Below are 27,194 nucleotides of genomic sequence, written 5' to 3' on the forward strand. Positions count from 1 at the left end.
CCAAACTATGTACATAGGAGCTGAGTTCAACAATTCAAAAATACACTAACCAGCAAGAACATTATGACTACCTACTTAATATCTGGTATCGCTCGCAGAATAGCTGTAATGCAGTTTGGTATGGAAGCAATGAAACCTTGGTGGGAGGCTGGAGACATAGTACACCTCATCTCCACTTCACACATAACTCTCACTTAATTTCTGTAAATTCCGAGGAGGGCAGGGCGAGGAAATTAGAACTAACTTTCAATTATATCTCAAAAATGTTCAATTATTTTAAGATGGGGTGAGTTTGGCGCAGTGGCGGAATCAGAAGGGGGCGCGCGTCCCGGCTGAAGATAATATAACTCTTTTTGAGCAATTTCAAGAGATAAGACGACAAGATACTTTTTCTGCCAATATATTACACTAATAATCTGTTTTAAATCTATTGTTGCTAATATCCCCAAGGGTTAGAGCAGATAATATTCTTCGATCCGAACAAAAAATCCATCCTTTTGCGTAAGAATGAAAATATATAAACCCTCCGTGGCTCAGCAGCAAATCCAGAAGTGGTTCCGCCTTCTTGAAGTGAAAATGATACTGATTTCGTGTTTCTTCAACTAGACAACACGTCAAGAGTGTTTTTTAAATCAGTGTTTTGGAACAATAATTCGTTCTTAATCTATTAGTATTACAAACTAGCTAATACCATCTCGTGTTAAGCATTTAACATTTTGCTTCCCTTCAAAAACTTTTTATCTTTTTGCGAAAGAAGTAAGAGATATAAACCCTCCGTGAACAGCGGTGGGTCCTGAGGGGGTTACACGCCTCATTAACAGAAATATAGCTCTAGTTTTTGTGTTTTCTCACCGAGACGTGATGATAAAGTTATTTTCTCGGGCAATGTGTTAAATCAGTAATCCATTCTCAGTCTATTATTAGTACAAACAAGTTAATATCCGCAAGTGTTACACCGGCTGATATTTTGCACCCCCCAAATCCACCGTCATTTTGTGCAATAATGAAGAGAGAGAAACCTTCCGAGGTCGAACCTCTAATTTATTGTAAAAATATAAGAATTATTAAAGACATTTTGTTTGATGGTGCGCCTAGTCATTCATTGCACGAAAATGAACATAAAATTTTCCATACTGACCAGAGATAAATATTTAAAAATTAAAAGCCAGCTACTTGAAATTGGATTATACAGAAGTTTTAAACAAGCTATAGAACTTAAGTTATGATACAATAGGTTATGAAAAAACGTGCAATTTTCTCCAGTTACAACCTTTCAAAATTTCTGGCGCCGCTTCTATTTCAATAAGGACACATAACTAAAAATACTTCTACATTCAACTGAACAGGCTTTCTTTTTTAAAAAATCGTCCGAGGGACAAAATCAAAGTGTTAGAAGACTGCACTGAGACTCTATTTGCTAAAGAAGGTCCCTACGTAAGAGTGACAAGAAATCGCAGCTTCATTTACCTTAGCTCCGGCGTGGTACAGGGTAGTTAATCAACTTCGGAGGACCTCAGATCATGTCTGCAAGAAACACTGCAGCTTAGAAATTTTATTATTGTCACGCTTTTATTTTTTATGTATGAGGGAACAAGAAACGAGATCCATTTGAAATGGACATACTCCTTTTTATTCTTGAAGTCGAGAAAAATACAACCTATTTTTACTTGATTCCTTAACTTCACTTTTAGAAATTAATTTTTCCTTTCCAAGTATAATAAAACTAGACATGTCTGTTAATAAATTACATATTTTCAAAAAAAACCTGCTGAAAGATGCTATTTCCAATTGAAAATATGACCGACATGAATGAGAGTATGTGATCGGCGATAACCTCCCGATATCTAGGAGCCATCATGGTGCCCTCCACATGTACTACTGGGCCCATGGATAACCATGTAAAACTTTCTCAAATCATAATGGAGCCATCACCAACCAGCTGTCATCCTACTGTGCCCGTCTCGAGCAGCTGTTGCCTGGAAGGTGACGCATTTTGACCCAGCCATCGATATGATGAAGGCAGTATCGTGGTTCATCAGATCATGCAATATTGTGCAATTGCCCTGCAGTGCAATGATGATTGGCACGTGTACAAAATAAATAATTTTTAATAAATAGTAGAATTAAAATACAAATATTATTTAAAAAGTACTTAACAAGGAACATAGACAGCATGATATGTCACCAATTGCCGTTGAGTTCATTTTCCTAGTCTCTGTCATAACCTAGATTTTTGGATAATTCAAATTCTGGTCAAACTGTAATTTCTATGGATGGCAACACTGACAAGTCTTCCGATTCATATTTTGAATTCATATTCATATTGATTCATATTCCTCAACCTTTATTCAAACAATTTTCCTCCTTTCAAATTTGTTTACTAATATAATTGCTTTCAAACATAAAAAGTTGTTTGCCATTTTGGTTGCCATTTGTATACATATAAGAAATTTTAATCTATCGAAATTGGAGTTTGGGAAGATAAGTATCATAAAAATTTAATTTCAGTCTTTCCTGTATGTATATATACTTGATACGTATCCAAAATGTCATAAAGAAAAAAGTTATTGTCGTCCAAAGTCGTCAAGTTGAAAATTCTTATGTCCGCCATTTTGAGAGAAAGCACGCGTCAGAAAGTAGGGGACTTTTGAAATGTCAAAGTACATTAATAAAGGAAATTATTTTAAAAAGTTAGTTTTACGGGAATTTTTTCTGAACTTTTTCCTAAAATGCCTAGACTAATATGAGAACTCGAAATTTAAGGAGACAAACCCAGGAAACAATAATTCAGGTGTACGCTTTTTAAAAATTATTTTTCATGTGAATCGGTCGAATCTGAAAGTGAGGGTATCAACTTGATGGTCTGATTGCAACGAAGAAATACCACCATGCAATATGTAAATGCAGTTTTATTTATATTTCACGAATTTAAATTATATTATTGATTCCGGCCGCGTTGGTTCAGTGGTAGAGCGCTCACTTCTGGTATATGGAGTCCCTGGTTCAATCCCAGTAAACGTTGTGCTGGACAGACACAGTGTTCATGGTGTTCTATCACTTCCTCTCACTTTCTTCATTCAACCAAGTCGTTCATTAATATCATTGTCTCCCTAACCACTGTACATAAATGTGGAACATTGAACAAGAAATAAAATTCAACTCCCGTTTGCATTGCCTGCAGGCTAAAACAGGTAGATAATAAACAGAAAGTATTAATAATAGAAGAAATAGTATAATTAAGACAATGGGAGGAAATGAGAACCTCCGAGAAAGCCCATGAACACGTTTCCACTAAAAACTGGTGACGATTGGATCGACACTTAGCATCAGAAATGAGTGATCCATCACTGGGCCATCGTGTACTCTGTATTTATATTTCATGAGTTAGTGCACAACACGTAGTTCTCTCATTTACCTTTGGTTTGAGAGGTCCTATGTTCGATCCTCGTGTGAATCTTAATGTGGCTACAAACGACATACCTGCGCAAAGTAATCTAAATTATATTTACATTCATATGTTTGTCTCGCGAACTTCTGAATCAAACTGACATTTCGAACATAAAATAGTATTATTAATAAGACATGCTACAATTAGATATGTTATTAGCGTCATATTTTTATATTCTTATAACATACTGGACGTTGTTAATGATACAAGTATCTACCTTTGTTACGTGCACCATTCGCCGCTTTCTCACCAGAGGTTTGGCAACAGCACACTACGGACTCATTGGTTGACGACATCCGCCAGTTCGGCTGACGGGGACATTTTAAAATGTGAAACGAAATTGAAATCTTTATTTCTAGCATTGTTTAATTATCTAAATATTGATTAAGTTTTTGATACTGTAATTTTGTACAAACTTCTTTTCTACATAAAATTTTCTTTTTCTCGAATGACCCACTGACTAGCTAAAGCAATACGACTTCCCACTAGACTGTCAACGAATTTGTTGACTCAGCAGGCGGGACAGGAATCTCACTCGATAAGTGCGATGCTTATGCATGGAATGGCGAAGGCAGGTGATGTAACAAAGTTTGGTAGGGGCCACATTGTGATGACCAGAGAACTGGGAATGAGAATTTCGGAAACAGTGAATTGTCAGGTGTTTGCTAACTGCCGTGGTTAGTGTCTTCCAGATGTGGCAAAAAGGACGGTGAAACCAGCATTAAAGGACAAGGCAAGGGGTGGCAACCATCATTAAAGATGTCGGACATCGTAGAGTGCCAAGGTTGGAATAATAAGATAGGGTGCAATTTGTAGCAAATTAATAACATACTTTAACAATGGACAAAGTATGAGGTGTTTGAGCACGCAGTTTACCGCACCCGACGACTTACACATGTACCAATGTTAACTGTTCGACGTCATCGTTAATGACTAGAATGAGCACGCGCCCATCGTCACTGCTCCAACAAGCAGTGGTACAACATTTCACAATACCGTGTTCATTCATGTCAGAATCCGCCTTCTTCAAGAGGAGCATAGGAGGACGAAGACAGACCGGTGATAACTCCATTATGATTTTGGGAATCTTCATATGGTCATCCATGGACTAGGGATGGCCGGATCCGGATCTGGCCGGATCCGAAGATCCGGATCTGATTGGGTCCGGATCCAAAGGATCCGGATTTCGGATCTAGATCCGGATCTCGGATCTGGATCCGGATCTCGGATTTCGGATCTGGATCCGGATCTCGGATCTGGGTCCGGATCTCGAATCTCGGATCTGGATCCGGATCTCGGATCTGGATCCGGATCTCTAATTTCGAATCTGGATTCGGATCTCGGATCTGGATTCGAAATTCGGATCTGGATCCGAAATCCGGATCTCAGATTTTGATTCTTATCCAAACCCACATCCCACCCAAATTATGATAAACTTGAATATCTAAAATTCGCCGAAAGTAATTTCACAAAGTCCTCACAGTAAAGCAGAGAATAGAAAATTAAGACGAATATTGGCAAGTCTATTTGTTTCCTTCATTCTACTCTAAAGATCAAATGCTTGGCTTACTTAAAAAAAAAAAAAAAATGATCCGGATGAGAGTTCGAATGTCGAATCTAGGTCCACTCTGTTGCAGGACCGAGATGAAATACATGCATATATATATATTTGAAACCGGAGTACAAAACTCGAATATTTAATATTCCTCAATACACCTATTTCATTGACAGTTAAGAAAATATAAACAGTTAAGACAAGTATTGACTAGTTTTTACGTATATTTATCTTGCTCAGTCTGCTCAAAATATCAAATGTATATTTTACAATTAGATTTAATAATTATTTTGTAAATCACAATATGAGCACCGAGAATAAACTATGAATTTTGGTGCCCCTTATCTAGATTTGAAATTTCGGATTCAGACATAGAATCAGGCTGAAATATAAATATTTGAGATCTGGAAACCAAAACATATGCTAGTACCAGGATCGTAGCATAATACGGAGTGAGCTCAGGCTACTTGTTAGGATTCTTGCTTCGCAGTTGGATAATACCGGGTTCGAATTCGGAGACCAGCCATCCTGACTGAGGATTTTCCAGGGTTATTCCTCAGTTATACTGGGCAAATGCTAGGTTAGTACCTTGATCTAAGGCTCTGGAGACCTTCCTTCCATTCCTTTTCCAATGTTTTCATCTGTTGATTACTACAGTGTAAAGTGGCCTCTGAGGATGTATCTGGTAGCTTATAGTAAATAAACAATAACGACGTAATATATCTTCACGAAACGTGTGGGTTAATTTAACTACAGCCTTACAATCCCAATAGATAGCTAAAGTTTTAATATCAATTTCCTGACTTTTAAATACTATTTTCATATTGTTTCAGCTTTCAATTTTCTCATGTATGTTCCACCGAGAATTAAACCTGAGATCACATGAGGAAATGCGAATATGTTAAATATTTTTGAACACTTTAATATACAAAACACAAAACGCTTCAATGATACGATGCATGGATATGTTTTGGTTACGTCCTGCAATGTATGATTAAAGAAACCTGGAGGGTGAAGAAAAAATAACAGAAATCTCTTTTATATTTACTCATTCAACAAACTCCTGACCTCAGAAGGGCAAGCCATAAGTTAGGTAATAAAGTCATACAACGAACACTTTTATTAATACTAATAATACTACACAACCATATCGCTCTTCTGAAATTGTCGTGTGTATGTTTACAAATCTACGGTTGTTCCACGCCAACCAGTCTATATTTTTTGCTGTACCTTCGAAGTGAAAGATATTCATTATTACATTTGTTGATGGTTGGACTCTAGTGAGTCAGAAACTACTATTAATAAAGAGTTTGTTTTGTCCAGTATTCCTGCGATTAGAAGGGTCTATCTAAAAGATATTTCATTTGTATATGAGAAAATAAGAAAGTTTATTTTCTAAGAATAAAATAAATATTTTCAATGTGAAGTTAACATTAAGTTTCGAAGAGGAGCTAAACAGAAGAATTTGTTACCATTTAGATCAATTTTCAGACAATTCAGTATACTCTCAAATGGGAAGAAGGCAAACTTGGAAATATTTTACTAAAGAGACTTCGATGTAAATATTGCAAGGTCAAAATGAAATAAAGAACAAAGGTAGCACAAACGTGTTATGGAAACATTTAAAAGCACAGCAATCTACTATATTAGTGAATCTGAAAAAAGTTTTGACGAATTTTAGATATTCAATTTTATCATCACAATTTCAGATGCAGGTTTGTATACGAATCAAGATCTGAGATTCGAATTTCGGATCCAGATCCGAGATCCGGACCCAGATCCGAGATCCGAGATCCGGACCCAGATCCGAGATCCGAGATCCGGACCCAGATCCGAGATCCGAGTTTCGGATCCAGATCCGAGATCCGGACCCAGATCCGAGATCCGAATTTCGGATCTGAGATTCGGATCCGAGATCCGGATCTAGGTCCGGATCCGGCAAGATCCGGATCCGGATCTCACTGGATCCGGGATATCCGGATCCGAAAATTTTTGGCCATCCCTACCATGGACTCGGTAGCGTATGGAGTGCATCGAGACTTCTAGCAATCAGAAGGTCATTGCTGGTAATGCACTCACATTCCTGTCAGCTATGATTTCATCTGGCATCGGCATCTTCCACCAGGAGAACTCTCCTTGTCACAAGCCCAACGTTGTGCGGAAGTAGTTCCACGAGGACCACAGTGGTGAATTTCAATTGCTACAATGGTCCACAAACTCACTGTATCTTAACCCAATTGAATACTTTTGGGATGTCATTGAACGTCAGACCCGAGTTCATCGCTGAATTTACAGGAATTAAGTAAGTTGTGTGTGGAGATTTGGTACACCATACCTCCAACCAGCTACCGGCCTCATTGCTTCCGTGTGAAATAATATTGCTGATGTGCGAGCCAAAGATGAACATACCAGATGTTAGATAGGGTCATCATGTTGTGGCTGGCCAGTGTATTTAGTTAGCATGCGCGTCATTGATGCGGGAAACCGGAGTTCTATTCGCAGTAGTAGTTCATTTGGTTTGGGTTGCACTTTAAGCTGTAGGTCCAAGTCTCATACAGCCTCGGCAAAGAACGGGACGCTTAACTCGAAGTCAACTATCCAACCACCTCAAATCACATATACCAGATCTTGCCCCTGCTTATAAATGCAATATGTAAGTAATAATTGAACATGTTTCGTTTCATAAACTATACATGTCTAACAAGTAATGAATCAAATAATCAAGTGTTTAATTAAAATATTTATTATTACTGAACCTCGGTAAAATCAAAGCGTTATTAAATGGGCAACGGAAGTATAGTAGTACAATAAACATGTGCATATAATGTCCTTGGGGTAAACAGTAAATATGAACAACGTTACATCATTTTAGAAATAAATGTATTAAAAATGTTCTGTATTTGAATCACATATATAGCATTCATATTTTTAGTATTAAGAGGGAGCATCTTGATTCCAAACACTGTATCTGAAATGCTATTGCATAATAAGAGAAAAATAATTTAAGGAAAATTAATTTTCGTGGAACTCATAGAACTATTGATGTACGTATATATAACGTAAATCGTCTTGATTCGTAGTTTGAAATCGGTTCCAGAACTCCTCTCTCTTGACCCTAGTTATCGCTCGAAAAGCGTTTGCGCGTGTCGCAGCTGCATCTAGGTCAATGAACTTTTACTATTAGGGTCTACTTTTTTTCGTGAAATGTTGCACATTTTTTTCTTTTTTACTTCTGCAACTTATTTAGTCATGGTAAGTTTGTAGATAATCAGCATACACAAAGAGCTTATACACGTAAGAATTTTATGATTTAATCAATTTTTAAGATAAACGTTTCTACAAGAAAGTGAGTTAAAGACTTTAAAAAAAAAATCTCGGGGTATTAAACTGCGAAAAGCAAAGTGCTCACTTTTGTTGCTTTGAGTAAAACTAAAGATAAAAGAAACGGATATATTTGAAGTAATGAGAATACGTGAATTGAGAACTTACCCTAACAGAATCTAAAATAGGCTTATTTTAGTATATTTCATAATATGCATCTTGTTTGGACATGCTTAATTTTATCACAATTTCTTTACTAGAATATGCTCACTTTGTTATTTCCAAATAATGTTCAAAGTAATGAGAATAGAAAAAAAATAGCAACAAACGTTTTCTAAAAATGGAAGAAAACTGCTTCTCTGCCGAATTTAGGGATGTAGCCAAAGTTTCGCTATGTCTTAATTTTATTTTGTAAACAATTCAAATGTACTAAAAATTAGCAGTATCTTTCTATTCTTTTTCATGAATATTTTAGAGCTTATAAGTACCTGTTGACTTGTTCCTTCCGTTATTGATCTAACTTCAAATGATGACATTTCTGATTACGTAATCTGTATGATACTTTCTCTGCTGGGCGCTAGGTGGCGGGAATGTTTGCAATCGAAGTCGATGTCGCTCTGGTTGAGCTAGGAGCTGCAAGGCGCTCCGTTCCGAGGGTGGCGACAGTTGGTTGGTGTTTGTATTCTTGAGGTGTTTTCGCGTCTATGGTATCCCTCATAACGCTTGTCACAAACGGTCTACAGTGCAGTGTTATTTATTTTCATCCATTTCCCTATGGCTTCTGTTTATTGCCTGTGTGGAGGTTGTTACTAATATTTAAAAGAAAATTTGTGCTTTCCGAAAATAATTATTCTGATGTGAATCCAGTAGCCATGAGCTGTGTAAAATTTAGTATCGCTACTGGGGCTCAGAAGGGCAGATAGCTGGCTTATCAGTGCAAGTTCATGGTAAGTGCTATTTTTAAAATTTTCTTTTCTAAAAACTATTTTTCCGAAATAATTTGGATAAACCTAATATCTTATTTTGGATAAATTGCAATTAGTAAAATGCTTTATTTTCTTCATTAACTAATTAAGTTAAACTTAATTAAACTTTGTTAAAAGATTTAAATAGCGGATAAAAATTTCTAAACAGATAAACTTTTTTTTTACATACCCAATATAAATTGCATATAACAATACATAGAAAACTAAAGATGTCTAAATGTATATCACTTGTCATTTTGTCAAAATTAAAGTATTCTGGGAAATTATTTTTTATTAAATGGTGATAAACTGAAGGAGGTAGCTTTTGAAATCTTGTTCGTTTGTTTCTTCTGATTTACGAATCTTCCTTCATCTTTCTTTGTTGTTTTTGTTTGAATGGGAGTTTTGATGCAACATTATGAAGAGTTCACATTCGTTTTGATACCTGATTAAAGTTGAATACTTATTTATAAATGTTTAAAATGAATTCTTCTGCAGATGACAAATTTATTCCTAATTATGTAGCAATATTTGTTTAAAAATATACTTATCAGACGTACCCATAAATTTTATATTCAAATATTACTTTCAATTACGAAGGAGCACTCAATTATTCTCATTAGTGAAAATATTGCAATTTTAAGTGCAATTTTAATAGATATCGACGGAGATAACATGCGTGTGTTTGGATAGCATATCTTGTTATAAAGTTATTTCTGTTTGGATTATAGTATACTCGCATATTTTAATATATAATAAATACGAAAAGTGAAAACGTTAAATTGTAATTTTCGGTAATTATATTTCGATCTTTTCTTTTAGTGGAAACGAACTGTGTTATGCATGCAGTGTGACCCACTCTTACATAATGAATTTCGTTCATTCCAACAAGTAAGTCATTGATTAATTGCATCATTTGCAGTTATATTTTTAACTCACACACTCTTTCACAACGGCAATATTCAGACAATTCTCTTCAAGAAGAGCGAAACTGAGTTTTCTAAAAAAAAATCTCTAATTATTTGTTTTTTACCGATAGTTTATTTATTACCAATGTTTCAGATATAATTATTATTAATGCCTTTTTGCTCCTTAAAAAGTACCAATGAAAGAATAAGAAACATTATAGCACTTCACTTGGTAGGACAAATAAAACGACCTAGTCAGAATGTTTCACAGTAGAATTCGAACCTCCAACCTTAGGATAATGAGAAAAGGATCTTAACGTATGCTAGCCGTTAAAAGAAAGAAAGGGAAAGGGATCTCAAAATATGCAATTGTATTCAATATGAACTCTAAGTATTTCTTTGAAGATATATATATATATATATATATATATATATATATATATATATATATATATATATATATATATATATATATATATATATGCATGATTTTGCATTAAAAAAACGGCCATCATTGTAGAAAGTTGGACATGATTTACAATGTCATTTTATGAAGCACGAATTTGAGAATTTCAAGGGCAAATCTGATCTCCAATATACTCCCCCTCGCTTTCCCTTCATTGAGTTATGACAATAAATCACGTCACACAATTTTTTGTACCTGTCTTTAACTATCTTTTTTTTCGTTTATTTAGCTGAAGTTTACCTCTTTAACACCTACACTGATTCTCCTATGTTACTGTTGTCTTTAACTGAGTAACTTTTGATTTGGCCCTCCTCGAATTAGAAACCATAGTTAAACTTGTTCACCCCTGAAAATTGAAGTTAAATCTCATCGAGATTAATGAAAGATGCTTTACTGTTTTCAATGTTTTTCGATCGTTGATCTACGTGAAGTTTCGTTACAACTTTGTATTAAATATTCTATTGTTTTTCTCACACAATAACTTTTTTCGCATTCATACCATATGAAAGTCTGTATTTGCCTAGTTAAGCAATCTATATCTTATTACAGCTGAGTGTCCTGTCACTTAAGATTAAAGTATGACCTTGTTCAAGGCATTTTTGCACTCTCCGCAACTCTAAACAGTTTGTACCATCTTTCCTCTCTGCAACTTTAATATACTCTCGGATTATTCTGCTTGACTCTATTAAAACCATCGCTACTGATACAATATCTACAAAATAACATTATCATCTTTTCCTTTCATCGGTTTTGGATACATCATAGTAGACCATTTCACACGAAATTGTCTTTATTTTCCTTAAAGAGATAAAACATTTTCATATAATGTTGATATCAACTTTTCTTTTGATTCACTTATTTCGTATGTAACTAGTACAGTGAATTTATTGTGTCAGTTACAAACAACTAACGACCATGTCACTAGTAAGAAGTGCCAAACGTTTTTATACATTTCTAATGCATTCTTCTTTTACTAATTTGAGAACGCTGAATTCAATGGAATTAGTTTTGAACATACACATTCATGGGCATAGGCGGCGACTTTTTAAGGTTCTCAAGGGTGCTCAGGCTTCGACACTAACGCTCAATTTATATATACATAAGTAGATCCAATAGACTAATGGTTCCCAAATTCCCCTTGAGAGGCAAGAAAGGGTACCAAGATCTGCTGAAAATAAATTGAACGTGAAATTATGTTTAAATTGCAAAAACATAATAATAATAATAATAATAATAATAATAATAATAATTATTATTATTATTATTATAATGATAATAATAATTTATTTTAACACGATTTGCTAAACTTTATATTGAACAAAATTCCAAACATTAATATTTAGTTTGTGAATTTCAAACGTTTTTAGCAATACTGGGCAAAATAAGGAGACAGAAGATTATTAAAATAACGATTACAGTTAAACCTTTAAAACATTTGAGAATAATTTGAGTGAAAGTGCTGTAGAAAATGATTCAACTGTTTTTTAATTTATATAAAGCGTTTTACATTAAAAAAATATATCAAACATCAACATCAACAACATCAAACACCAAGTTTTTTTAAAGAAATAATTATACAAAATTACATACACGGATTATTATTACCGTCGTAATGTTATATTGCTCGGTCCTCGATGTGCCGTAAACCTGGGGAGTCTAAAATAGGTGTTGATAAATTATTATTGAACACAAATGAATCCGTATCTAAAATTTGACCTGGGATCACATGCACTATAGTTTATTTTTATTGTTCACTGTATGAAGGTAATAATTTCGAAGTTAATTCGAACTCAAAAATTCAATGGGTGCTCAGCAAGCATTAAATTCCTCCAATGGGTGCTTGAGGCACTGAGCACCCACGTAGTCGGTGTTTATGTTCATGCAGGTCCTAGAAAAGTGAAGTCAAATGTTGAATAAAAATAAATATAATGATTTCAACTTTAAGGTCATTTTTCTTGCAACCCCATGAACGAATGTGTTAGAAAATTGTGTCATTAGATTCAACATTCTCAAAATAATAATAATAACACAACTAAAAACTTACCCAAGTGTGAGCAAAAGTCATTAGTAACAGTCATGAGCATAGTCATTTTTGTTACTGACATAGTCATTAGTTCTTTGAGTAGTGGTCCTGATCCCACTTTAATCATTAAGTCCTGTCTCATATATCTCGTGGTTGAAACGGGGCGTTAAACCAACCAATCAAACATCCTGATTTTAAACACACCTAGAAATTGGCCGGTGTTTACTACTATAGTGAGCTAATGAGAAACTTTGAGAAACATTGGGAAGGCAACAAAAAAAATCACCTATCCTTTCCTGCTGTTCTAGTTACTAGCGCGCAAGCCTTTGATACACGTGGTTCCAGGTTCGATTTTCGGTTGGAGAAGATACAAATTAAAAATCACAATCAATCACTTTCATTAATCATCCGTCTTCTTTAGCCTAAAGCGCATAATTGTAAAACATTAAACTTAAGAAAAAAATGCATCTAAACCAAGGTAAATTGCTTGAACAGAAACAGGTAATTTTTTCGATTTTCAAGTGCAATGTAACCCTTTGCCACGTAAAACCATTTGTACTCTTAAGTACAGCGGGGTTGCCTAACTCACAGGGATTAACTTTGAATTCAAACTAAATTTTAACTGATGTTCACAATTCCCGAAAAAAGAAAAAAGATGAAAAAAGTGTGTCTAATTCTCTAAAACTTCGTTGTGTTATAGAAAGTAATGATTCTGAATTATTTTTTTAAATGAACTTTGGTGGTAGTTTAAATGTCAAAAACTACACTATTAAAAACATGTAAAAGCAAAATAGGATTGACTACTTGATCTTCAGAAAACAGTAAGTAATAATAAGTTAGTTAAAATTCCCAAACTTGTAGCGGGTTCTCAAGAAAGAATTTCTAACATTCTAATGTGTAAGAGGATTGAACACAGAATATAGGTTCTTTCCATCACGCGCACGTAACATTTGAACCACTGGATGCTCAGTCACGAAATTTGATAGTAATATGTAAGGACATTTAAATCACAAGAAACAAATGTTATTCACTTGCATGAATTCAAAATGGGAACGCAGGAGGAGAGGAAGAAAATAATATTTGATTTATATCATATGGTATATTGTAAATTCAAAAGCGAAGAAGTGAAAGAGGGAAGGGTGAAAAGTCTTATTACTTGAAAATGGATAATTCATTTTATAACATATCCTTTAAGCACAAACTTCGTGGATCACAATGATTTTTGGTATGATGTAAGGGCGTCAATTTTGGCTGTTTAGCACGATTTGCAATTTTCAAATGATATCCTATCCCGAGGAGGAAGAAAGAATTGTATCCCGGTAGGAGCTTATGTGGTACGGATTCCACATTAATCAGTAGGTCCCCGTTTCATACAGTCTTACTGCCGAAAGGGACGTTAAACTTAAACTTAAGGGAAAAAATTAGTATTAGTACGTGTTTCTTTTATAGTAGTGGACGTTCAGATGCAGAATTCGAAATATCTAATTCACAAATAAGAATTCTGGAACTGCCCCCTCAAAAGGGCGTGTAAGGAAATTTACATGTGCCTTTTAAATCATTGATTTTAATGACTCAACATGTAGTATGTGAGAGAAGAGGATTGAGTTTAGAAAATATGAACAGGCCATTCACTTACACGAAATATTTCGTTTATATTGCTGGTCGAACAACCAAGAAAGTTTATATTTGGGAACTTTTAGGTTCAGAAGTATGGAATGTGTCATATAATTGAATAATTTCAACATTGGGTACGTAGAGGGAAGATATTCAAAATATTATCCACGGTAATACGTATAGGTATTAACTATAATATGATAAAAGAAGAAGAACTATTATATGATAAAATACAACATAATACAGAGTAATTAAAGTCCTACTTTCATAATGCCGTAAAAATAAGAACCACTGGCCAGAATGACTTCAAATTTGAACTGAATATGACTGAAGAAGGAGGAAACGGTATGGCATAAGAAAAAAAGTCCAAAGTGTATCAAATAGATGGCGCTCTAAGCGGCATAACAAAAGTGGATTCGGCTGCAAGTGACATTTTGAATCAAAATACGAAGGTTTTGGCATGCGTTGCACATTAAATCAACTGTACTGTTCAATGTGCATGATAGTTTCTGTTTCGTGACGGAAAAAAATAACTTCCAAGCCATTCTACAGTTGTGGCACTTTTAGTGGAAAGCCCATCCACCACAACAAGATCGTACTACATTGGAGGAGGGAAAATCGTTTTGTTCTTATGCCACACCGTTTTCTCATTCTTCAAGCATATTCAGTTCAAATTTGAAGTCATTCTGACCAGTAGTTCGTTTTCTACAGCATTTTGAAAGTGGGATTTTAATTATAATCACCCTATATATTCAATGAAAGTACAAAATATGTATAATACGAGCTACATATTAAACTGAAACTACATGGCACTACAGGTCCGCCAGTTATCACACGAAATTAAATGGTGCATGAACAGTGCATTGGTTCGCGGATGCTGTCTTCGCTGATATAGTACTATCTGATCTGCCTTACTTCTAAACGGAGATGTCTATTATAAGGCCAATATAGAACAGAATGTAAAATATTTAAAGCATAGTTTTTTTTTTATTTGCCGCATTTTTTATTTAGTCGCTGTTAGAGTTACTACCCTCTAAGATGATAATGGATTAATTCCATCAACGATGTCTATTGCGAAAGACAATTAAAAAAAAAAGACAGCTTTCGCTTAAGAGTTATCGTATGACGTAATGGATGAACGTACGTGTTAACAGTATAATCGTATAAGTGTCACTGTGTGATCCTAATAAAACAATAACGGAAGAGAGGTAATTGGAACCTATTTTTAAACGTATCATCCCCACATTCACTGAGGAAAATTTGAGAAAATCAATAAGAATGGCCAACTAAATAATATGAACTCTCAATCTTGCTATTGTGAAGCAAGAATGCTAACTACTTGTCTAAGAGCTTCGGTTTCATAATGTTGACTGCAATTACGATAATATGATCAATATTATAAACAACACATTGATAGAGAAAGTTTAGATACGTTGTTCCTTCTCTGTAACAAAGTCCCTTTTATCGTAGTTTCTAGTATAAATATACAATCAGAACATAATACTTTTACCAATACCCAACAGTAACTTTCTATTGAAATTTGGGGCGTTCAGACCACAAGGGAATCAAATCAACTACCAAAATTGAGTGAAAAAGAGATGAAGTTTATACAGTACGCTTAAGTACATTGAAAAGTTAATTATGTTTTCTTTTTACATCATAAAAATAATTTACAATATCTGGACATTAATCTTTTAAGCTTTGAAACAAGTCTCAGATAGAGATCTTTGAAGATGAAATATGTCCAGAATCAGTGGCGGACGGTGGATTGTGGTTTCCGGTGTTGCAATACGAACGATCGGAGCAGTGTTTCTTTCAGAAACAACGTTCCGGGAGGAGGGGGCACACTTAGTATCCCAGGGGAAGTAGGTCTATTTATCATTATATTATAAACATATTAATTTGGTCTCCTCCGCGGGAGCACTCTCAGAGCTTCGGGGAGGAAGTGCTCCCTAAAAACATGTCTGGAAGAAACAGTGAATCGGAGACAGAAGATATAAACTTGACCCATAGTCTAATGAGCATAACTTTAGATGCAAATGCTATGTGTCGTGTTAAATTAAATAAAACTCTGTTTTAAAAAATAAAAATAAAATACAGAACATTTTATCCGATTAGTCACTTTATTTAATTAGTAAAAGTCCATTTTTCTCTCTTTGATTGAAGCGAATCTGTATAATAGATGCTGGTTGAACTGTGGTATTCTAATTATCAGGCCATTTTCGATGGAAAGCTTAACCAATGGTGATAACCTTTCTTGGGACATTCAATTCCTTGAAAATGTCAATTCTTTTCGACATGGAAAAACTCTTGTCACCTTTTTCTCACGTCATAGGTATAGTTAATATGGGTTTCAGAAGCTTTCTAGATTCACTAAATAATTATTCTAGATAATTGCAAACAATTCATTCTAGCAAACCCAGTCTCTGACAGTGATACACATTTCTCTGTAGCGTAGACTGAAGACAGTTCATGGCAGAGATTAGTGTTATAAAAAATTAAATTGAACACACTTTATTCACAGTTTATCAAGGAAAATTTAAAATAACTTGTGGAAATATATCTAATGCAAACAATATTATTGTCAAAAGATGTTCTGTGAATTTAAGCCGGATGTTTTTTCGAACAATCTTCTGAAGCCTTAATTGCAAGTTTTTCCTCAGTGGAGAGCTGGGCAAATTGCTGTTTTTTGTAAGTTATTTACAGAAGTCATGGTATAGAATTCATTGAGAAATTGTGGGTTATTTAGAGAATTATAGCACATACAATGCAGATAAATCTAATAACTAAAAACCAAACCAGCTAATTCAAAAAATACAGCTTATACAAAAGCCAAAACAAATGATACAAAAGAGATATATGAATCGCGAATGTCACATATAGACCAACACACACACGTGCGTAAAAGAAAGACTACATTCCAAATCATCCGTCTTTGTTATAAGCAATGCACGATGAACACAATATACTTCCACATGAGGCGAAACAATGCTTAGGAATGTCATACGTTCTGGAAAGCAAACTTTGAAACCCGCCAGATGTAGGATCAGCATGTAACGGAAGCCAAATTCAAAGAATGTCAAAACAAACAGCATTGCCAGTTCTACACCAAGAAATGTTTGCTGGGAGGATCCAAATTATTTGAGGGGGTCTAATACGTCTATGTAATATCGAACCTCGTCTTATTCTGCACCCGAAAAGAAGATTAGTAATTATTACTTACTGTCACCTATATTTTTAGAAAAATGATAGAACGATTATGTTTATAAGAAAAGAAAGAGTACATGATGAGGCGTAAAATAAAACATTTAGCCTACATCAATCATTTTTCTGTTATATAAGTATAGTTCTTCTAAGAATGCCTACAAATGTTAGTCGAGTAACGAATTTTTTAGAGGCTATGGACCCGGTGGACCATCCTCGTGGCTGCGCCTCTGAACATTGCTAAGTAGTTCTAAATTCAATGTGGCGTTTCCCATCATACAGTTTTATGTGGAAAGTTATCAAGAGTATAAAATACGTTTATTTTATAAAACAAACTATAAAATAAAATACTATCCGCAAAGGGGGGATTCTATATATTGATTTATTAATATCTGTTCACAAATAACTGAACAAGAAGCCTTCATTAAACTAAGAATTAACCTGTAAATGCGTGTTTACTTTCATTTGTATACTGCTCTACTACACATTTTCTTTGTTATTTTGTAATTCTGCAATAACTTTTTTTAAGTCATTATATTGGTTTGCTTCAGCGTAGTCCTAACTTTAAAAATATGAATGCATTTCCAAGTTCAATTTGTAATTGGTAGTGAAATAAAATTCAGAAATCTTATTTAGCGCGTAAAACCTTCTCGTTCACTGCAAACCGTGCCGCGTTGTTGCAGAAACACTGCAACAACTTGAGCCTTTAACTTCCGAGATAGGGGAAAGGCGACTTAACATTCGCTGCAATTCCCGCGCTGAAGAAATCTGGTCGTTGTATGTTCGCTGCAACGCAATATAAATTCGAGACTCTGTGACGGATTTTTTTTTAGCTTTTTAAAACGGATTAGTGGATTACAGTTATAGAAGAAAAAATATGTTATTTAAAGTATATAAGGGAGAATTAGAAAGTAGTTTTTCTGCCCTTTGCTGCTATTGCTAATAATATTTTTTTCTTGAAATACTTTGGTTGTTGCGCAACGCTGCAACACTAACACTAGCCGCCACTGTCCAGAATGACCAAAACATGAACTTGATTCTCTTATGCACTGAACGTGCCATATAACTTGACGAATCTTAAGAACGGACAAGAATTTTTCAACAACTTTCTCTGTAAATTGATTATCCAGTTACATATAATTTCTGTCTGGAATCCTATTTAATACAAAATAAATCTATTCACTTCATATGTGTTTTATCTGGAAAACTGGAAAATTTTATACATTTTTTCTTTAGAATTTCAATTTCGTAATAGGACTTCAAAATTTTAAAATCTCGACTGGAAGAATCCACAGTTTACTATTTGAAATAATTTGATTTATTTTGTGCTTTTTAGTTATGTTAAATCTTTATATTATTTGTGTTCCCCATAATGAAATGTCACTATTGTATTAATACAACTAAACGTAATACAGTAGAATAAAAATATCATATAACCAATGGCTGTTTGTACAACTTTATAATCTTTGTATTTTTGTTCTCTCTCTTTTTACCTTTTTTATTTCTTTTTGTTCGATAATCTGTTTGCATTCTGCAGATATGTTGGTAAAAATTAAAAGTATAATTAAAGTGAAACGTGTCTGACGTTGTATTTGTTAAAAAAAATAAGTTTAACGTCCCTCGGTTGTGCCTCTTAGGCTAAAAGAGACGGGTGATGAATGAGTGAATGATTGTGTTTTCTCACCAGTAATCGATCCCAAGACCACATGCATCAAAAGGTACACGCACTAACCATTAGACCAGCAGGAAGGGCTGCATTTATAATCACCCGATCTGATAAGGCAATGTTATCTGAATTCAGAAAAAGAAAATGTTATTGAATTGGTTGCAGTTTAGCGCCCCTTTTCAGAACTGAGGATATATGAGACGTGGACCCAATTTAAGGTGAAATCCGAACCACCGCAATGCGCTCAAACTTAAGGTTCTGCCACCGACAATTGAAGCCAGGCTTTCGTGCATCAAAGTCATGCACTGGAGCCACTAGGCCAGAGGATAGGACTTATGTTGTTAAGAGTATCTTAACTAAAGCATCTTAGATGAAGATAAATTAAAATCAAAAAAGTTGTACAATCATGGACTGCATTTACAATATATTATTTTCTTCTGACTCAGTGTTTACAAGAATGACCTGAAAACTGTCACATTCATAGTGTACGTAAGTATTTACTCATAGACTTGAAGGAAGTTAGAAGAATAGGGTCCAAAGTCCATAAAGTTTTCGGTGCCCTCGTAAATAATGTCGAACACGATATTCTAAAAGGACAAATCTCGTTCCTCTCCTGAACTTTACAGCTGGCTACAGGGATGATTTCATATTCTTAAGAAATTTTTATGGGACTATCAAAGCGACGCTTTAAAATTCTTTTGCGAGTGTAATTTGTTATACTATACAGCTGGAACAATCTGAGTTCGTATATAATATGTTGCCAGTTTATTTCCGTAATTTTAAGTATTTTACTATAATTATGATCATGTAATTGTAAAAACAATCTTTGTATCTGAAAAGCGCTCGTCTAAAGATACAGAAGAGTCAACACGTATATATTGCTAATTTTCAATCTGAATATTCTCTTCTTTTGATTCTATCCCTAGAAACAAACTACAAATTCGTACATATTAACGAGACAAACACATTTATTTGAAGCATGGCAACGGTGATACGCGGAGAACTTCATGAAATTACTTAAGGAAAACATGTAATACTAATATTTATTCAACCATGCTTGTAGCGTTTAGGAGTAGCAGCACATACGTCGTTACATTTACGTCTCACATTACTTATAGCCAGATTCATTGTAGGTTCAGCTGAAGCCTTTACAACTTTATTTCGCCATAAGTTTATAGTCTTTTGAAGGATACCTTCATTTTCTTGGGGTAAAAGTTTTTTGTACCCATCGTTAGAATATTCGTATGCGTCCGACCCCATGCAGTCTGACAAATGCTTGATGCAAGCGCAATCAGGCACATCAGCAGTTAATTGAAGATTGAAACTGTATTTCCCAGTCATTTCTAGGAATGAAGTTGGTGACTTGGGCTCCTCCTTTTCAATGGCGTCCGAATAATCTCCGTGAGGATGATATTTACACACGTGTTGCATGGGAGCAAAGCGTAGTGGAACTTCATTCAATGGACATTCAAGATCAATGTTACAAACTATACTTTGCTTACTTTGATTTTCTTCTGGAATCAGACACGAACAAACTAATTTAGAAATTTCTTTCTCAAACTGCCGATTGGGAGGTGGAAGTTCCCCTAGCGGATGGAACTCAAAATCAAGACCATCACAAAGCTCAACAATAAAATTGGGATCTTTTGTTGCTTGACTTACATCTCTCAGGTGCTTTGATAGAAGATGTATCATATTATTCCATCGCACCATCTGTCTTAGGTACCTGCATAAAGCAAGTTGGTCTTCGGGAGTGGGCCCAGTCGCTACCGAAGGTATTGGTGGCTTTGTTAAAGACTGTCCATCCCATACAATATATTCACCAATCACAGTAGCATGTTGGTTGGAATATATAACACTTACATTACTGCTTGTGTTTATGCTGGAATCCAGAATATCAATCATCTTTATACCAACTTTCCCCTTGCAGAGCGATGGTTGAACGTGTGTTTCGAAGTAGTCAATGTAGTTTGTATTTAACCGAAACAGCGTTTCCCCGAGTCCATCTCTGGGCAACCAACCTTGAATTTTGTTAGATGTTACCATTCCAACTAAACGATGAATTTCATCCAGAATAGCTCCTCCAGAAAAGCAACACCGACCTTTAACAGAAAATTTACAGCAACTTACTTGCAGAATATTCAACTCCGAAAGTAAAAAATGCAAGAAGTAGTATTGAGCTGATATAGCTAATTGGTGACCTATTGGCATTGTGTCCTGTTGTGTTTGTAGTTGTCTTTTAAGGCTAGACTGAAACATTCTTATAGAACATCTTTCTGTGTAAAAACCTTCCCACAGCACCATATCAGCAACACTCCCGAAGATTCCACAAATAATTCGAAACCTGGCAACATCTTTGTATGGAAGTTTTTCTAACAAAGTCTTTAGGCACTTCGAAGGAAGGAAAGAACTGTCCGTGGGTTTCCCCAAGGGCTGCTGCTGTACTTTTGTCTCAGTCTTCTTCATATCCTTGAGAGTTTCTGGTGCTTCTTTTGGTTTGTTGCTTTTTTGTTTTTCCACTTTTGGTTTGCTTAGTTTTTCACGTGACGTAGCGCTTGGTAAATTTCTGGTCTGACTGCCTTCCTGTTCTCTGGGTTCCCTCGATAGTGTTACTCCGCTAAGATCTTCCATGAGTGAATCCAGTTCGTCTGGAGCCTCCGTTAATTGTGATCTTGTACGTATTCTTATTCTATGGCGCCCTGACTTCTTTGATCGTCCATTTAGAACTCTGCTAGGAGTCATATCAGTCGGCCTCTTTCGACCGGAGGCTGTAAATTCATCTGAATCTTCTGTACTATCCATTTGTTAATGACTATAGAAGTTAATATAATTTATTAGTGTAACAGTACCTTTTCTTCAGTCACGCAAATATCTTTTTTCTCTTTCTTTACATATCTGTAAAGGTTTCCGCATGTATTCTCATCTTTTTATTATTTTAATCGAAAAGAAAGCTTATTAGATAAATACATGTTAAAAGGTTTATGTATATTTTAGTTTCGTTTTAACGACTACATATGTATGTGCTGCACTCGTTTACCATGCAACATGGACCGTTATGGATACGTTCTTTTTTCGGATTTACATATTTTACTATTAACACAATTCATTGTATTCGATTGTTGAAGAGGAAAATTGATGTGTACTAAATATCAAAGTTTTGTTTAAAGACATTCTTCCTGTCCAACTTTTCATATTTTTTTAAATGATGGCAAAGTTCAAAATATCTTACATACTTCTATTTATAAAACACTCTTTAATTAATGACACAATGGTAGCGAGGTTTATTATATAAGGAGTTTATAGCCGAAGTATTTGACGTCATAATTTTTATTACAATTGCTAGTAACATATGTCAAAGAAGCATTACTTGATCCAATTTGTTCTACATATGCCCACTTTCATGTCCAGTTATATATAATGAAAGTAAAAGCAGTTTTGTGCCCGAGCGTTATAGTAGTGTGTGACTGAATTCCAGACATATGAAGACCCATAAATATGCAAATTTACCGGTATTGGCCGCTAAAATTAGTACAATACACATTGAGTCGTGGAGTACTTTGCATTTGAACCAATTTTACACGAATCCCGAGGGGTCACTTCGCGAATGTACCTTGTCAGCACTACAAGCGTTCCGTAGTTGCTAAGAGAGTGGTAGGCGATGGCGTGTGCTGAGTGATGACGACTGTGTTGTTCAGTCAACGCACCAGTGCCCAGGCTCGTATCCACGGGGGCTCTAGGTGGGCCAGGCCCCCCTAAAGTTTTGCTGGCCCCCTAAAATTTTCACGGTGGCCTTGCAAATGAACTATAATATGGTTGAATCGGGCCCCCCTACATTTTTAGGCTGGCTACCAGCCTGCCAGTGCCGTATATTAGAGGAGGAAAGTAAAAGCGCCATAACAATATGTTTCGGTGAGACAAACAACGTGCATGGATCAAGATTGGAGTGGCACGTGGGTGAGTGCACAACAATGTTTTAGGGACTTCGTGACGGCCTTTTCGCCAAAATGAAGGAAGCACTTAGCGGGAAACACTCCTGCACGGGAGTAACCATCGTGGCGGTCCCTGCGAGACCTTCAAGATTTACGCGCTGATGGTGTACGATGCCTTCTGCAGTATGGCAGAAGGTGATGGAGATTGTAGGCGATTGCATTGAAGCAATGCAACAGGTATTCTTCTGTGCATAAAGCCAGGAACGAATTATAAGAATGTTGCCATTACTTTTCACCCAGCCCTTGTAGTTGAGAAAGTGCTAATTTCTCCAAATTGCCCAGAGCTTTGTCCGATGGCCTTCAAATAAAGCTCAAAACTTTTGATGAAGCTGCTGTTCGAAATGTAATGGGAAGCATCAGAAAAAGTGTTCAAAAACTAACCAAAAATACCTAATTTTATACTTATGTTGCATTCTTTTTTGGTTCCATTAAGTCCTGCTATTTTGTACATGATACACTTTACTATTTACTTTATATTACTTGTTGCGTTCTGCCCTTGTATTTATATTAAGCGATTCAGTCCTTATAATTAGGCATATTGTCTTGGTGTGATTGAAATGTGAGAATTTGTGGTGTCATTTTCATGGTCAAAGAATGTATACAATATCTGGTTAGTCAAAGTAGTCTTTGGCAGCAATCATGCACTTTTGCCATCGTTGAGACAACGATTGGATTTCATGACGAAATAGGCCTGGAGTCTGCGACCCAAAGAAGTAATCAAGCGTGTGTTGCACTGAGCAGTTATCAGAGAAGTTATTCCCTGTCAAGAAGTGATCGAAAGGGCGGGAAGAGGTGGTAGTCTAAGGAAAAGACGTTAAGAGACTATAGTATAGTAAGGAAGGGTTTCATAGTGCAACTAATCAAGAGTCTGCATCGTCCTTAGAGTGGCATGTGGGCGTCCAACATATGTTTGTTGATCATTCTTGGATACTTGCATACACATTTGTGGCGCACTTTATGGAGTTCTACATTGTATCTTTCCGCAGTGATGGTTTCGCCTCCCCTGTAAATTACATAATGGATTGGTTCTACCACAAACCACTAATTGCAACATCTTCTGCGATGGAGAAGTGATTTTGAATCAGTCTTGGACGTTGACCACGTTGTCCAATCATCGTTTTGACAGTTTATTTTGCAGTAGCAGATCCATTTTTATCAGAAGGAACAATCCGATGTAGGAAATGTTCTCAGTTACTTCGTAGACTCAGACAATAACATCGACGGTGGTTCTTGTTGCTCGTATCAATTCATATATGTCACCCGTGAATCCGGCTTTCTACCTTACCGATTGGGCAGAGCTGCCGAACAACAGTGGTGTGAGGTATATTTAACCAAATTTGTCTGGAATTACACGAACACTTTTCCAATAACCTGTTTTCATGATGTTCCTGGTGGAGATCATACTACCAAGCTGTTAATCGGTTGTCGTAGGGTTCATATTTGAATGTTGTGTCACGATATTTTACAAACCAACGGCATATGATGGGTTCATTCACCACTTCTAACCCAAATGCACAGTTGATGTTCTTGAGCTAAATGGGCAGGATGTCCCATTATGAACTCGTAAAGAATTACTCACAATCTTGCTTCTCCATGGTGCCCTTTTATACGACTCTATTCAACAACATAATACTCAGTGTTGCTAACAACCTCTGAAGAAAATAGGCTAGATGGCCTTCACAAATAAGTTTTTTTTACGCAAAATGGCTAGATTTTGAACTGCTAACCCAAATATAAATCTATAACCCAAATTGTAGATTTTAAACCCCTTTTTTGTGTGCAGGATTTTAAGTGAGTTATAGTAAAATTTGAAATGTTGGATTTTATTTGCTAAAGACTAAAAAGCAACATACATGACTTTAAATTACAATAAAATCCATCAACAACTCATCTGATTTGTGAAAGTCAACAGCTATATTATCAATTGAATTGAAAAAGTTATCATTTATGACGTCGCAGCTAGCCGAGGCGATGGAAATGGATGCACTCGCTGGATTGTGGATTGGTTGCGTTAGTGTAGACTACATTGTCATAGTCATAGGCAGGTCATAGTCCTTACAAACACTTCTTATTTCTCTGTACACCCACATGAATCATCATGATTGCATTGAGAGTTTTCAAGCTAATTAGATATCCCATTCGTTTCTTTTAATAAACAAAAGAAATCACTGTGGCTTGAAGAACCGAACAGTTTATTAAATTTTATTAGAAAACTTTCGTTCTTGCCATTAAATGAGAAAATCACAATAATTAAAAAGTAGCAAACAAGGCCATTACGGGAACGACATTAAAATTCTTTCTGAATCGATAAGTATTGTTAAATAGTTGTAAGCCTATGGGTGGGGAGAGAGAAGAAGAATGAAAAACAAGTGTTTGTTGCATAATACAACATCCTCAGTCTAGAGAAATCAATTAATACAGTAATATATAATGACAAATAGACTAATTGTTGAAAATTACATTTTATTTTCAAAGAAAAAGTATTTTTAGAATTAATTTAACGGCTAATAAGAAAGCCAAAAATGGCAAAAGAGTTTCATAAAATAACCTATATTTAAGGCTATAAGCATTTTGTAGATTTGTATTTCTAATTGCCTTTCTAAACAAGCTAGATTTAGCTAAAAATAGGCAATAAATCACTCAACGTACTGCCCTCTGATTGGCTGCAACATGAGAGGTAAAAATCGAACATTTCAATCCCACCAATCCAATACAAATATTGTTAACAATTGAACAAATAAAACTACAAACAAATTCTGCAGTGTATCTTCTGTGTTGGATTCGTTCTGTGCATATTTGCTTTATCTTGCTTTGTACCATATGCTTTACATACTCACTTTAACACGCTGTTTATTTTAAAATCACTTTTTCCATGTTGATGTTATATGTTCCATCTCAAGTTGTTATGAAAATACTTGGCATGTGTTCAGCAACACAGATCTTTATTCGCTAAGACCATTTTGTAAGCTTTTCGCAGTATGAGTTGCGTTACTTTCGTGTATAATGTGAAAAGATAAATAACCATTGACATCAGAATCACATATTATACTTGGATAAACATTTGGATCAAATTCCCAATAAAATCTAGTTTATATTTCCAAGATAATGTCATTTCAGCACATAGCTTTCATTGTTCACTGTGTTTTGAAGAAAAACGGTGAACCTTGTCGTCAAGCAGGTTTCTTGCGTACTCTTACCTTCTCTCAGTGAACCAATCATGTTTTTAGACCGACACCTTACAATTAAATTTCCATTGTTGAGCTTTATAAAGGAAATTAACACTTCTTTTATGCTTATCCCTGATAACTGTTAAGAGCTATCTTCACCTTTCCATCCAAGCCAATTCAATGTTTATTCATGAAGAAAACTAAGCTTTTTTATTTTGTTTATTTTTCCAGAAACAAAAAATAAATATTTAAGTTTTATATCCCACGGTTATGTCAGCTCGGCTAAATGAGACGGTGAAGAAGAGAAATGAATGAAATGGTGGAATGAAAAAAAGTAAGAGAACTCCGAGAAAACTCACGCACACAGTGTTTGTCCATCACAATGTTCACTTGGCGCGAACTGGGATCGAACCAAGAACCCCATGCACCAGAGGTATCTTACCGGGAATTGAACCGTTACATGCAACAACAGATGAACATATGGACTCTACAGAATATTTCTCATAACATTGTATGAAATTGAACTTTCAATTATTGTGCAAATTTTCATTTCCCTTTTGTTTTATCCGTTTCATAATTAAAATTTTCATAAATTAATTAAGTGATGTAATTTGAGTTTAGCGTTCCTTTAAGCAGTGAGGCTGTATGAGACGTGGAATTACAGCTTTACGTATAATTTGAACTACATGAGCTCCCATCCGGAATCGAACTTGGGTCTCTCACTCTAAAGGCGCATACGGTAACCGCTTAGCCACGAGGGAGCTCTATAGATCAATTAAAACAACTAACATGACATTACTCCTAGTTTTTTAAATCTCTCTTTCAAAATTAATCTTGGAAACCAAATCAAACTTGTCACCGTAACATA

The 27,194-nt window shown here is 35.2% G+C and overlaps 1 protein-coding gene across 7 annotated transcripts in view; it reads left to right on the forward strand.

Moving 5' to 3' along the window:
- The first annotated feature begins 8,956 nt into the window (after positions 1 to 8,956).
- dysc (whirlin protein dyschronic) overlaps positions 8,957 to 27,194 on the forward strand; it is a 708,896-nt gene continuing 690,658 nt past the window's right edge. For all 7 annotated transcript variants that reach the window (XM_081745580.1, XM_081745584.1, XM_081745585.1 and 4 more), the window contains exon 1: positions 8,957 to 9,271. The gene's annotated coding sequence lies outside the window, so the exon portion shown is untranslated. The remainder of the gene's footprint in view (positions 9,272 to 27,194) is intronic.

This window comes from Thermobia domestica, chromosome 2 (genome assembly GCF_964235325.1).
Source record: "Thermobia domestica chromosome 2, izTheDome1.hap1.1, whole genome shotgun sequence".
Lineage (NCBI taxonomy): Eukaryota > Metazoa > Arthropoda > Insecta > Zygentoma > Lepismatidae > Thermobia > Thermobia domestica.